Source organism: Pelophylax lessonae, assembly GCF_965119305.1.
Source record: "Pelophylax lessonae genome assembly, chromosome: 3".
NCBI classification, from domain to species: Eukaryota; Metazoa; Chordata; class Amphibia; order Anura; family Ranidae; genus Pelophylax; species Pelophylax lessonae.
Window position 1 is genome coordinate 5,932,111 of NC_138770.1, and position 14,434 is coordinate 5,946,544.

Consider the following 14,434-nt stretch of genomic DNA (forward strand, 5'->3'; position numbering starts at 1 on the left):
CAGAGCTGGTTTGCTTGTCCCAGCATCTGACCCTCTTCTTTTCACAGCACGGGCTTGGGACCGGCCACGGCAGAGTTAAAAAAATGTTGAAAACATTATTTATTTATTAATTTATTTGTTTGAGATCCTGAGGAATCCCAATGAGCTTTTCCAAGGCCCTCCCTGACCGCAGTAGCAAATAGATTTTACAGAGCTGGTTTGCTTGTCCCAGCATCTGACCCTCCTCTTTTCACAGTACAGGCTTGTGACCGACCACGGCAGAGTTAAAAAAAATGTTGAAAACATTATTTATTTATTCATTTATTTGTTTGAGATCATGAGGAATCACAATGAGCTTTTCCAAGGCCCTCCCTGACTGCACTAGCAAATAGTTTTTACAGAGCTGGTTTGCTTGTCCCAGCATCTGACCCTCCTCTTTTCACAGCACGGGCTTGGGACCGGCCACGGCAGAGTTAAAAAAATGTTGAAAACATTATTTATTTATTTATTCGTTTATTTGTTTGAGATCCTGAGGAATCCCAATGAGCTTTTCCAAGACCCTCCCTGACCGCAGTAGCAAATAGTTTTTACAGAGCTGGTTTGCTTGTCCCAGCATCTGACCCTCCTCTTTTCACAGCACGGGCTTGGGACCGGCCACGGCAGAGTTAAAAAAATGTTGAAAACATTATTTATTTATTCATTTATTTGTTTGAGATCCTGAGGAATCCCAATGAGCTTTTCCAAGGCCCTCCCTGACCTCAGCAGCAAATAGTTTTTACAGAGCTGGTTTGCTTGTCCCAGCATCTGACCCTCCTCTTTTCACAGCACGGGCTTGGGACCGGCCACGGCAGAGTTAAAAAATGTTGAAAACATTATTTATTTATTTATTCATTTATTTTTTTGAGATCCTGAGGAATCCTAATGAGCTTTTCCAAGGCCCTTCCTGACCTCAGTAGAAAATAGTTTTTACAGAGCTGGTTTGCCTGTCCCAGAATCTGACCCTCCTCTTTTCACAGCACGGGCTTGGGACCAGCCACGGCAGAGTTAAAAAAATGTTGAAAACATTATTTATTTATTCATTTATTTATTTGTTTGAGATCCTGAGGAATCCCAATGAGCTTTTCCAAGGCACTCCCTGACCTCAGTAGAAAATAGTTTTTACAGAGCTGGTTTGCTTGTCCCAGCATCTGACCCTCCTCTTTTCACAGCACGGGCTTGGGACCGGCCACGGCAGAGTTAAAAAATGTTGAAAACATTATTTATTTATTTATTCATTTATTTGTTTGAGATCCTGAGGAATCCCAATGAGCTTTTCCAAGGCCCTCCCTGACTGCAGTAGCAAATAGTTTTTTTTACAGAGCTGGTTTGCTTGTCCCAGCATCTGACCCTCTTCTTTTCACAGCACGGGCTTGGGACCGGCCACGGCAGAGTTAAAAAATGTTGAAAACATTATTTATTTATTCATTTATTTGTTTGAGATCCTGAGGAATCCCAATGAGCTTTTCCAAGGCCCTCCCTGACCGCAGTAGCAAATAGTTTTTACAGAGCTGGTTTGCTTGTCCCAGCATCTGACCCTCCTCTTTTCACAGCACGGGCTTGGGACCGGCGACGGCAGAGTTAAAAAATGTTGAAAACATTATTTATATATTTATTCATTTATTTGTTTGAGATCCTGAGGAATCCCAATGAGCTTTTCCAAGGCCCTTCCTGACCTCAGTAGAAAATAGTTTTTACAGAGCTGGTTTGCCTGTCCCAGCATCTGACCCTCCTCTTTTCACAGCACGGGCTTGGGACCGGCCACGGCAGAGTTAAAAAAATGTTGAAAACATTATTTATTTATTCATTTATTTGTTTGAGATCCTGAGGAATCCCAATGAGCTTTTCCAAGGCCCTCCCTGACCGCAGTAGCAAATAGTTTTTACAGAGCTGGTTTGCCTGTCCCAGCATCTGACCCTCCTCTTTTCACAGCACGGGCTTGGGACCGGCCACGGCAGAGTTAAAAAATGTTGAAAACATTATTTATTTATTTATTCATTTATTTGTTTGAGATTCTGAGGAATCCCAATGAGCTTTTCCAAGGCCCTCCCTGACCGCAGTAGCAAATAGTTTTTTTTACAGAGCTGGTTTGCTTGTCCCAGCATCTGACCCTCCTCTTTTCACAGTACGGGCTTGTGACCGACCACGGCAGAGTTAAAAAAAATGTTGAAAACATTATTTATTTATTCATTTATTTGTTTGAGATCATGAGGAATCACAATGAGCTTTTCCAAGGCCCTCCCTGACTGCACTAGCAAATAGTTTTTACAGAGCTGGTTTGCTTGTCCCAGCATCTGACCCTCCTCTTTTCACAGCACGGGCTTGGGACCGGCTACGCAAAGTTAAAAAAATGTTGAAAACATTATTTATTTATTTATTCGTTTATTTGTTTGAGATCCTGAGGAATCCCAATGAGCTTTTCCAAGGCCCTCCCTGACCGCAGTAGCAAATAGTTTTTACAGAGCTGGTTTGCTTGTCCCAGCATTTGACCCTCCTCTTTTCACAGCACGGGCTTGGGACCGGCCACGGCAGAGTTAAAAAAATGTTGAAAACATTATTTATTTATTTATTCGTTTATTTGTTTGAGATCCTGAGGAATCCCAATGAGCTTTTCCAAGGCCCTCCCTGACTGCAGTAGCAAATAGTTTTTTTTACAGAGCTGGTTTGTTTGTCCCAGCATCTGACCCTCTTCTTTTCACAGCACGGGCTTGGGACCGGCCACGGCAGAGTTAAAAAAATGTTGAAAACATTATTTATTTATTCATTTATTTGTTTGAGATCCTGAGGAATCCCAATGAGCTTTTCCAAGGCCCTCCCTGACCGCAGTAGCAAATAGTTTTTACAGAGCTGGTTTGCTTGTCCCAGCATCTGACCCTCCTCTTTTCACAGCACGGGCTTGGGACCGGCGACGGCAGAGTTAAAAAATGTTGAAAACATTATTTATTTATTTATTCATTTATTTGTTTGAGATCCTGAGGAATCCCAATGAGCTTTTCCAAGGCCCTTCCTGACCTCAGTAGAAAATAGTTTTTACAGAGCTGGTTTGCCTGTCCCAGCATCTGACCCTCCTCTTTTCACAGCACGGGCTTGGGACCGGCCACGGCAGAGTTAAAAAAATGTTGAAAACATTATTTATTTATTCATTTATTTGTTTGAGATCCTGAGGAATCCCAATGAGCTTTTCCAAGGCCCTCCCTGACTGCACTAGCAAATAGTTTTTACAGAGCTGGTTTGCTTGTCCCAACATCTGACCCTCCTCTTTTCACAGCACGGGCTTGGGACCGGCCACGGCAGAGTTAAAAAATGTTGAAAACATTATTTATTTATTTATTCATTTATTTGTTTGAGATTCTGAGGAATCCCAATGAGCTTTTCCAAGGCCCTCCCTGACCGCAGTAGCAAATAGTTTTTTTTACAGAGCTGGTTTGCTTGTCCCAGCATCTCACCCTCTTCTTTTCACAGCACGGGCTTGGGACCGGCCAAGGCAGAGTTAAAAAAATGTTGAAAACATTATTTATTTATTCATTTATTTGTTTGAGATCCTGAGGAATCCCAATGAGCTTTTCCAAGGCCCTCCCTGACCGCAGTAGCAAATAGTTTTTACAGAGCTGGTTTGCTTGTCCCAGCATCTGACCCTCCTTTTTTCACAGCACGGGCTTGGGACCGGCCACGGCAGAGTTAAAAAAATGTTGAAAACATTATTTATTTATTTATTCATTTATTTGTTTGAGATCCTGAGGAATCCCAATGAGCTTTTCCAAGGCCCTCCCTGACCGCAGTAACAAATAGTTTTTACAGAGCTGGTTTGCTTGTCCCAGCATCTGACCCTCCTCTATTCACAGCACGGGCTTGGGACCGGCCATGGCAGAGTTAAAAAATGTTGAAAACATTATTTACTTATTCATTTATTTGTTTGAGATCCTGAGGAATCCCAATGAGCTTTTCCAAGGCCCTCCCTGACCGCAGTAGCAAATAGTTTTTACAGTGCTGGTTTCCTTGTCCCAGCATCTAACCCTCCTCTTTTCACAGCACGGGCTTGGGACCGGTGACGGCAGAGTTAAAAAATGTTGAAAACATTATTTATTTATTTATTCATTTATTTGTTTGAGATCCTGAGGAATCCCAATGAGCTTTTCCAAGGCACTCCCTGACCTCAGTAGAAAATAGTTTTTACAGAGCTGGTTTGCTTGTCCCAGCATCTGACCCTCCTCTTTTCACAGCACGGGCTTGGGACCGGCCACGGCAGAGTTAAAAAATGTTGAAAACATTATTTATTTATTTATTCATTTATTTGTTTGAGATCCTGAGGAATCCCAATGAGCTTTTCCAAGGCCCTCCCTGACTGCAGTAGCAAATAGTTTTTTTTACAGAGCTGGTTTGCTTGTCCCAGCATCTGACCCTCTTCTTTTCACAGCACGGGCTTGGGACCGGCCACGGCAGAGTTAAAAAAATGTTGAAAACATTATTTATTTATTAATTTATTTGTTTGAGATCCTGAGGAATCCCAATGAGCTTTTCCAAGGCCCTCCCTGACCGCAGTAGCAAATAGATTTTACAGAGCTGGTTTGCTTGTCCCAGCATCTGACCCTCCTCTTTTCACAGTACAGGCTTGTGACCGACCACGGCAGAGTTAAAAAAAATGTTGAAAACATTATTTATTTATTCATTTATTTGTTTGAGATCATGAGGAATCACAATGAGCTTTTCCAAGGCCCTCCCTGACTGCACTAGCAAATAGTTTTTACAGAGCTGGTTTGCTTGTCCCAGCATCTGACCCTCCTCTTTTCACAGCACGGGCTTGGGACCGGCCACGGCAGAGTTAAAAAAATGTTGAAAACATTATTTATTTATTTATTCGTTTATTTGTTTGAGATCCTGAGGAATCCCAATGAGCTTTTCCAAGACCCTCCCTGACCGCAGTAGCAAATAGTTTTTACAGAGCTGGTTTGCTTGTCCCAGCATCTGACCCTCCTCTTTTCACAGCACGGGCTTGGGACCGGCCACGGCAGAGTTAAAAAAATGTTGAAAACATTATTTATTTATTCATTTATTTGTTTGAGATCCTGAGGAATCCCAATGAGCTTTTCCAAGGCCCTCCCTGACCTCAGCAGCAAATAGTTTTTACAGAGCTGGTTTGCTTGTCCCAGCATCTGACCCTCCTCTTTTCACAGCACGGGCTTGGGACCGGCCACGGCAGAGTTAAAAAATGTTGAAAACATTATTTATTTATTTATTCATTTATTTTTTTGAGATCCTGAGGAATCCTAATGAGCTTTTCCAAGGCCCTTCCTGACCTCAGTAGAAAATAGTTTTTACAGAGCTGGTTTGCCTGTCCCAGAATCTGACCCTCCTCTTTTCACAGCACGGGCTTGGGACCAGCCACGGCAGAGTTAAAAAAATGTTGAAAACATTATTTATTTATTCATTTATTTATTTGTTTGAGATCCTGAGGAATCCCAATGAGCTTTTCCAAGGCACTCCCTGACCTCAGTAGAAAATAGTTTTTACAGAGCTGGTTTGCTTGTCCCAGCATCTGACCCTCCTCTTTTCACAGCACGGGCTTGGGACCGGCCACGGCAGAGTTAAAAAATGTTGAAAACATTATTTATTTATTTATTCATTTATTTGTTTGAGATCCTGAGGAATCCCAATGAGCTTTTCCAAGGCCCTCCCTGACTGCAGTAGCAAATAGTTTTTTTTACAGAGCTGGTTTGCTTGTCCCAGCATCTGACCCTCTTCTTTTCACAGCACGGGCTTGGGACCGGCCACGGCAGAGTTAAAAAATGTTGAAAACATTATTTATTTATTCATTTATTTGTTTGAGATCCTGAGGAATCCCAATGAGCTTTTCCAAGGCCCTCCCTGACCGCAGTAGCAAATAGTTTTTACAGAGCTGGTTTGCTTGTCCCAGCATCTGACCCTCCTCTTTTCACAGCACGGGCTTGGGACCGGCGACGGCAGAGTTAAAAAATGTTGAAAACATTATTTATATATTTATTCATTTATTTGTTTGAGATCCTGAGGAATCCCAATGAGCTTTTCCAAGGCCCTTCCTGACCTCAGTAGAAAATAGTTTTTACAGAGCTGGTTTGCCTGTCCCAGCATCTGACCCTCCTCTTTTCACAGCACGGGCTTGGGACCGGCCACGGCAGAGTTAAAAAAATGTTGAAAACATTATTTATTTATTCATTTATTTGTTTGAGATCCTGAGGAATCCCAATGAGCTTTTCCAAGGCCCTCCCTGACCGCAGTAGCAAATAGTTTTTACAGAGCTGGTTTGCCTGTCCCAGCATCTGACCCTCCTCTTTTCACAGCACGGGCTTGGGACCGGCCACGGCAGAGTTAAAAAATGTTGAAAACATTATTTATTTATTTATTCATTTATTTGTTTGAGATTCTGAGGAATCCCAATGAGCTTTTCCAAGGCCCTCCCTGACCGCAGTAGCAAATAGTTTTTTTTACAGAGCTGGTTTGCTTGTCCCAGCATCTGACCCTCCTCTTTTCACAGTACGGGCTTGTGACCGACCACGGCAGAGTTAAAAAAAATGTTGAAAACATTATTTATTTATTCATTTATTTGTTTGAGATCATGAGGAATCACAATGAGCTTTTCCAAGGCCCTCCCTGACTGCACTAGCAAATAGTTTTTACAGAGCTGGTTTGCTTGTCCCAGCATCTGACCCTCCTCTTTTCACAGCACGGGCTTGGGACCGGCTACGCAAAGTTAAAAAAATGTTGAAAACATTATTTATTTATTTATTCGTTTATTTGTTTGAGATCCTGAGGAATCCCAATGAGCTTTTCCAAGGCCCTCCCTGACCGCAGTAGCAAATAGTTTTTACAGAGCTGGTTTGCTTGTCCCAGCATTTGACCCTCCTCTTTTCACAGCACGGGCTTGGGACCGGCCACGGCAGAGTTAAAAAAATGTTGAAAACATTATTTATTTATTTATTCGTTTATTTGTTTGAGATCCTGAGGAATCCCAATGAGCTTTTCCAAGGCCCTCCCTGACTGCAGTAGCAAATAGTTTTTTTTACAGAGCTGGTTTGTTTGTCCCAGCATCTGACCCTCTTCTTTTCACAGCACGGGCTTGGGACCGGCCACGGCAGAGTTAAAAAAATGTTGAAAACATTATTTATTTATTCATTTATTTGTTTGAGATCCTGAGGAATCCCAATGAGCTTTTCCAAGGCCCTCCCTGACCGCAGTAGCAAATAGTTTTTACAGAGCTGGTTTGCTTGTCCCAGCATCTGACCCTCCTCTTTTCACAGCACGGGCTTGGGACCGGCGACGGCAGAGTTAAAAAATGTTGAAAACATTATTTATTTATTTATTCATTTATTTGTTTGAGATCCTGAGGAATCCCAATGAGCTTTTCCAAGGCCCTTCCTGACCTCAGTAGAAAATAGTTTTTACAGAGCTGGTTTGCCTGTCCCAGCATCTGACCCTCCTCTTTTCACAGCACGGGCTTGGGACCGGCCACGGCAGAGTTAAAAAAATGTTGAAAACATTATTTATTTATTCATTTATTTGTTTGAGATCCTGAGGAATCCCAATGAGCTTTTCCAAGGCCCTCCCTGACTGCACTAGCAAATAGTTTTTACAGAGCTGGTTTGCTTGTCCCAACATCTGACCCTCCTCTTTTCACAGCACGGGCTTGGGACCGGCCACGGCAGAGTTAAAAAATGTTGAAAACATTATTTATTTATTTATTCATTTATTTGTTTGAGATTCTGAGGAATCCCAATGAGCTTTTCCAAGGCCCTCCCTGACCGCAGTAGCAAATAGTTTTTTTTACAGAGCTGGTTTGCTTGTCCCAGCATCTCACCCTCTTCTTTTCACAGCACGGGCTTGGGACCGGCCAAGGCAGAGTTAAAAAAATGTTGAAAACATTATTTATTTATTCATTTATTTGTTTGAGATCCTGAGGAATCCCAATGAGCTTTTCCAAGGCCCTCCCTGACCGCAGTAGCAAATAGTTTTTACAGAGCTGGTTTGCTTGTCCCAGCATCTGACCCTCCTTTTTTCACAGCACGGGCTTGGGACCGGCCACGGCAGAGTTAAAAAAATGTTGAAAACATTATTTATTTATTTATTCATTTATTTGTTTGAGATCCTGAGGAATCCCAATGAGCTTTTCCAAGGCCCTCCCTGACCGCAGTAACAAATAGTTTTTACAGAGCTGGTTTGCTTGTCCCAGCATCTGACCCTCCTCTATTCACAGCACGGGCTTGGGACCGGCCATGGCAGAGTTAAAAAATGTTGAAAACATTATTTACTTATTCATTTATTTGTTTGAGATCCTGAGGAATCCCAATGAGCTTTTCCAAGGCCCTCCCTGACCGCAGTAGCAAATAGTTTTTACAGTGCTGGTTTCCTTGTCCCAGCATCTAACCCTCCTCTTTTCACAGCACGGGCTTGGGACCGGTGACGGCAGAGTTAAAAAATGTTGAAAACATTATTTATTTATTTATTCATTTATTTGTTTGAGATCCTGAGGAATCCCAATGAGCTTTTCCAAGGCACTCCCTGACCTCAGTAGAAAATAGTTTTTACAGAGCTGGTTTGCTTGTCCCAGCATCTGACCCTCCTCTTTTCACAGCACGGGCTTGGGACCGGCCACGGCAGAGTTAAAAAATGTTGAAAACATTATTTATTTATTTATTCATTTATTTGTTTGAGATCCTGAGGAATCCCAATGAGCTTTTCCAAGGCCCTCCCTGACTGCAGTAGCAAATAGTTTTTTTTACAGAGCTGGTTTGCTTGTCCCAGCATCTGACCCTCTTCTTTTCACAGCACGGGCTTGGGACCGGCCACGGCAGAGTTAAAAAAATGTTGAAAACATTATTTATTTATTAATTTATTTGTTTGAGATCCTGAGGAATCCCAATGAGCTTTTCCAAGGCCCTCCCTGACCGCAGTAGCAAATAGATTTTACAGAGCTGGTTTGCTTGTCCCAGCATCTGACCCTCCTCTTTTCACAGTACAGGCTTGTGACCGACCACGGCAGAGTTAAAAAAAATGTTGAAAACATTATTTATTTATTCATTTATTTGTTTGAGATCATGAGGAATCACAATGAGCTTTTCCAAGGCCCTCCCTGACTGCACTAGCAAATAGTTTTTACAGAGCTGGTTTGCTTGTCCCAGCATCTGACCCTCCTCTTTTCACAGCACGGGCTTGGGACCGGCCACGGCAGAGTTAAAAAAATGTTGAAAACATTATTTATTTATTTATTCTTTTATTTGTTTGAGATCCTGAGGAATCCCAATGAGCTTTTCCAAGACCCTCCCTGACCGCAGTAGCAAATAGTTTTTACAGAGCTGGTTTGCTTGTCCCAGCATCTGACCCTCCTCTTTTCACAGCACGGGCTTGGGACCGGCCACGGCAGAGTTAAAAAAATGTTGAAAACATTATTTATTTATTCATTTATTTGTTTGAGATCCTGAGGAATCCCAATGAGCTTTTCCAAGGCCCTCCCTGACCTCAGCAGCAAATAGTTTTTACAGAGCTGGTTTGCTTGTCCCAGCATCTGACCCTCCTCTTTTCACAGCACGGGCTTGGGACCGGCCACGGCAGAGTTAAAAAATGTTGAAAACATTATTTATTTATTTATTCATTTATTTTTTTGAGATCCTGAGGAATCCTAATGAGCTTTTCCAAGGCCCTTCCTGACCTCAGTAGAAAATAGTTTTTACAGAGCTGGTTTGCCTGTCCCAGAATCTGACCCTCCTCTTTTCACAGCACGGGCTTGGGACCAGCCACGGCAGAGTTAAAAAAATGTTGAAAACATTATTTATTTATTCATTTATTTATTTGTTTGAGATCCTGAGGAATCCCAATGAGCTTTTCCAAGGCACTCCCTGACCTCAGTAGAAAATAGTTTTTACAGAGCTGGTTTGCTTGTCCCAGCATCTGACCCTCCTCTTTTCACAGCACGGGCTTGGGACCGGCCACGGCAGAGTTAAAAAATGTTGAAAACATTATTTATTTATTTATTCATTTATTTGTTTGAGATCCTGAGGAATCCCAATGAGCTTTTCCAAGGCCCTCCCTGACTGCAGTAGCAAATAGTTTTTTTTACAGAGCTGGTTTGCTTGTCCCAGCATCTGACCCTCTTCTTTTCACAGCACGGGCTTGGGACCGGCCACGGCAGAGTTAAAAAATGTTGAAAACATTATTTATTTATTCATTTATTTGTTTGAGATCCTGAGGAATCCCAATGAGCTTTTCCAAGGCCCTCCCTGACCGCAGTAGCAAATAGTTTTTACAGAGCTGGTTTGCTTGTCCCAGCATCTGACCCTCCTCTTTTCACAGCACGGGCTTGGGACCGGCGACGGCAGAGTTAAAAAATGTTGAAAACATTATTTATATATTTATTCATTTATTTGTTTGAGATCCTGAGGAATCCCAATGAGCTTTTCCAAGGCCCTTCCTGACCTCAGTAGAAAATAGTTTTTACAGAGCTGGTTTGCCTGTCCCAGCATCTGACCCTCCTCTTTTCACAGCACGGGCTTGGGACCGGCCACGGCAGAGTTAAAAAAATGTTGAAAACATTATTTATTTATTCATTTATTTGTTTGAGATCCTGAGGAATCCCAATGAGCTTTTCCAAGGCCCTCCCTGACCGCAGTAGCAAATAGTTTTTACAGAGCTGGTTTGCCTGTCCCAGCATCTGACCCTCCTCTTTTCACAGCACGGGCTTGGGACCGGCCACGGCAGAGTTAAAAAATGTTGAAAACATTATTTATTTATTTATTCATTTATTTGTTTGAGATTCTGAGGAATCCCAATGAGCTTTTCCAAGGCCCTCCCTGACCGCAGTAGCAAATAGTTTTTTTTACAGAGCTGGTTTGCTTGTCCCAGCATCTGACCCTCCTCTTTTCACAGTACGGGCTTGTGACCGACCACGGCAGAGTTAAAAAAAATGTTGAAAACATTATTTATTTATTCATTTATTTGTTTGAGATCATGAGGAATCACAATGAGCTTTTCCAAGGCCCTCCCTGACTGCACTAGCAAATAGTTTTTACAGAGCTGGTTTGCTTGTCCCAGCATCTGACCCTCCTCTTTTCACAGCACGGGCTTGGGACCGGCTACGCAAAGTTAAAAAAATGTTGAAAACATTATTTATTTATTTATTCGTTTATTTGTTTGAGATCCTGAGGAATCCCAATGAGCTTTTCCAAGGCCCTCCCTGACCGCAGTAGCAAATAGTTTTTACAGAGCTGGTTTGTTTGTCCCAGCATTTGACCCTCCTCTTTTCACAGCACGGGCTTGGGACCGGCCACGGCAGAGTTAAAAAAATGTTGAAAACATTATTTATTTATTTATTCGTTTATTTGTTTGAGATCCTGAGGAATCCCAATGAGCTTTTCCAAGACCCTCCCTGACCGCAGTAGCAAATAGTTTTTACAGAGCTGGTTTGCTTGTCCCAGCATCTGACCCTCCTCTTTTCACAGCACGGGCTTGGGACCGGCCACGGCAGAGTTAAAAAAATGTTGAAAACATTATTTATTTATTCATTTATTTGTTTGAGATCCTGAGGAATCCCAATGAGCTTTTCCAAGGCCCTCCCTGACCTCAGCAGCAAATAGTTTTTACAGAGCTGGTTTGCTTGTCCCAGCATCTGACCCTCCTCTTTTCACAGCACGGGCTTGGGACCGGCCACGGCAGAGTTAAAAAATGTTGAAAACATTATTTATTTATTTATTCATTTATTTGTTTGAGATCCTGAGGAATCCTAATGAGCTTTTCCAAGGCCCTTCCTGACCTCAGTAGAAAATAGTTTTTACAGAGCTGGTTTGCCTGTCCCAGAATCTGACCCTCCTCTTTTCACAGCACGGGCTTGGGACCGGCCACGGCAGAGTTAAAAAAATGTTGAAAACATTATTTATTTATTTATTCGTTTATTTGTTTGAGATCCTGAGGAATCCCAATGAGCTTTTCCAAGACCCTCCCTGACCGCAGTAGCAAATAGTTTTTACAGAGCTGGTTTGCTTGTCCCAGCATCTGACCCTCCTCTTTTCACAGCACGGGCTTGGGACCGGCCACGGCAGAGTTAAAAAAATGTTGAAAACATTATTTATTTATTCATTTATTTGTTTGAGATCCTGAGGAATCCCAATGAGCTTTTCCAAGGCCCTCCCTGACCTCAGCAGCAAATAGTTTTTACAGAGCTGGTTTGCTTGTCCCAGCATCTGACCCTCCTCTTTTCACAGCACGGGCTTGGGACCGGCCACGGCAGAGTTAAAAAATGTTGAAAACATTATTTATTTATTTATTCATTTATTTGTTTGAGATCCTGAGGAATCCTAATGAGCTTTTCCAAGGCCCTTCCTGACTGCAGTAGCAAATAGTTTTTTTTACAGAGCTGGTTTGCTTGTCCCAGCATCTGACCCTCTTCTTTTCACAGCACGGGCTTGGGACCGGCCACGGCAGAGTTAAAAAAATGTTGAAAACATTATTTATTTATTCATTTATTTGTTTGAGATCCTGAGGAATCCCAATGAGCTTTTCCAAGGCCCTCCCTGACCGCAGTAGCAAATAGTTTTTACAGAGCTGGTTTGCTTGTCCCAGCATCTGACCCTCCTCTTTTCACAGCACGGGCTTGGGACCGGTGACGGCAGAGTTAAAAAATGTTGAAAACATTATTTATTTATTTATTCATTTATTTGTTTGAGATCCTGAGGAATCCCAATGAGCTTTTCCAAGGCCCTTCCTGACCTCAGTAGAAAATAGTTTTTACAGAGCTAGTTTGCCTGTCCCAGCATCTGACCCTCCTCTTTTCACAGCACGGGCTTGGGACCGGCCACGGCAGAGTTAAAAAAATGTTGAAAACATTATTTATTTATTCATTTATTTGTTTGAGATCCTGAGGAATCCCAATGAGCTTTTCCAAGGCCCTCCCTGACCGCAGTAGCAAATAGTTTTTACAGAGCTGGTTTGCTTGTCCCAACATCTGACCCTCCTCTTTTCACAGCACGGGCTTGGGACCGGCCACGGCAGAGTTAAAAAATGTTGAAAACATTATTTATTTATTTATTCATTTATTTGTTTGAGATTCTGAGGAATCCCAATGAGCTTTTCCAAGGCCCTCCCTGACCGCAGTAGCAAATAGTTTTTTTTACAGAGCTGGTTTGCTTGTCCCAGCATCTGACCCTCCTCTTTTCACAGTACGGGCTTGTGACCGACCACGGCAGAGTTAAAAAAAATGTTGAAAACATTATTTATTTATTCATTTATTTGTTTGAGATCATGAGGAATCACAATGAGCTTTTCCAAGGCCCTCCCTGACTGCACTAGCAAATAGTTTTTACAGAGCTGGTTTGCTTGTCCCAGCATCTGACCCTCCTCTTTTCACAGCACGGGCTTGGGACCGGCTACGCAAAGTTAAAAAAATGTTGAAAACATTATTTATTTATTTATTCGTTTATTTGTTTGAGATCCTGAGGAATCCCAATGAGCTTTTCCAAGGCCCTCCCTGACCGCAGTAGCAAATAGTTTTTACAGAGCTGGTTTGCTTGTCCCAGCATCTGACCCTCCTCTTTTCACAGCACGGGCTTGGGACCGGCCACGGCAGAGTTAAAAAAATGTTGAAAACATTATTTATTTATTCATTTATTTGTTTGAGATCCTGAGGAATCCCAATGAGCTTTTCCAAGGCCCTCCCTGACCTCAGCAGCAAATAGTTTTTACAGAGCTGGTTTGCTTGTCCCAGCATCTGACCCTCCTCTTTTCACAGCACGGGCTTGGGACCGGCCACGGCAGAGTTAAAAAATGTTGAAAACATTATTTATTTATTTATTCATTTATTTGTTTGAGATCCTGAGGATTCCCAATGAGCTTTTCCAAGGCCCTCCCTGACCGCAGTAGCAAATAGTTTTTACAGAGCTGGTTTGCTTGTCCCAGCATCTGACCCTCCTCTTTTCACAGCTCGGGCTTGGGACAGACCACGGCAGAGTTAAAAAAAATGTTGAAAACATTATTTATTTATTCATTTATTTGTTTGAGATCATGAGGAATCCCAATGAGCTTTTCCAAGGCCCTCCCTGACTGCACTAGCAAATAGTTTTTAAAGAGCTGGTTTGCTTGTACCAGCATCTGACCCTCCTCTTTTCACAGCACGGGCTTGGGACCGGCCACGGCAGAGTTAAAAAATGTTGAAAACATTATTTATTTATTTATTCATTTATTTGTTTGAGATCCTGAGGAATCCCAATGAGCTTTTCCAAGGCCCTCCCTGACTGCAGTATCAAATAGTTTTTACAGAGCTGGTTTGCTTGTACCAGCATCTGACCCTCCTCTATTCACAGCACGGGCTTGGGACCGGCCATGGCAGAGTTAAAAAATGTTGAAAACATTATTTATTTATTCATTTATTTGTTTGAGATCCTGAGGAATCCCAATGAGCTTTTCC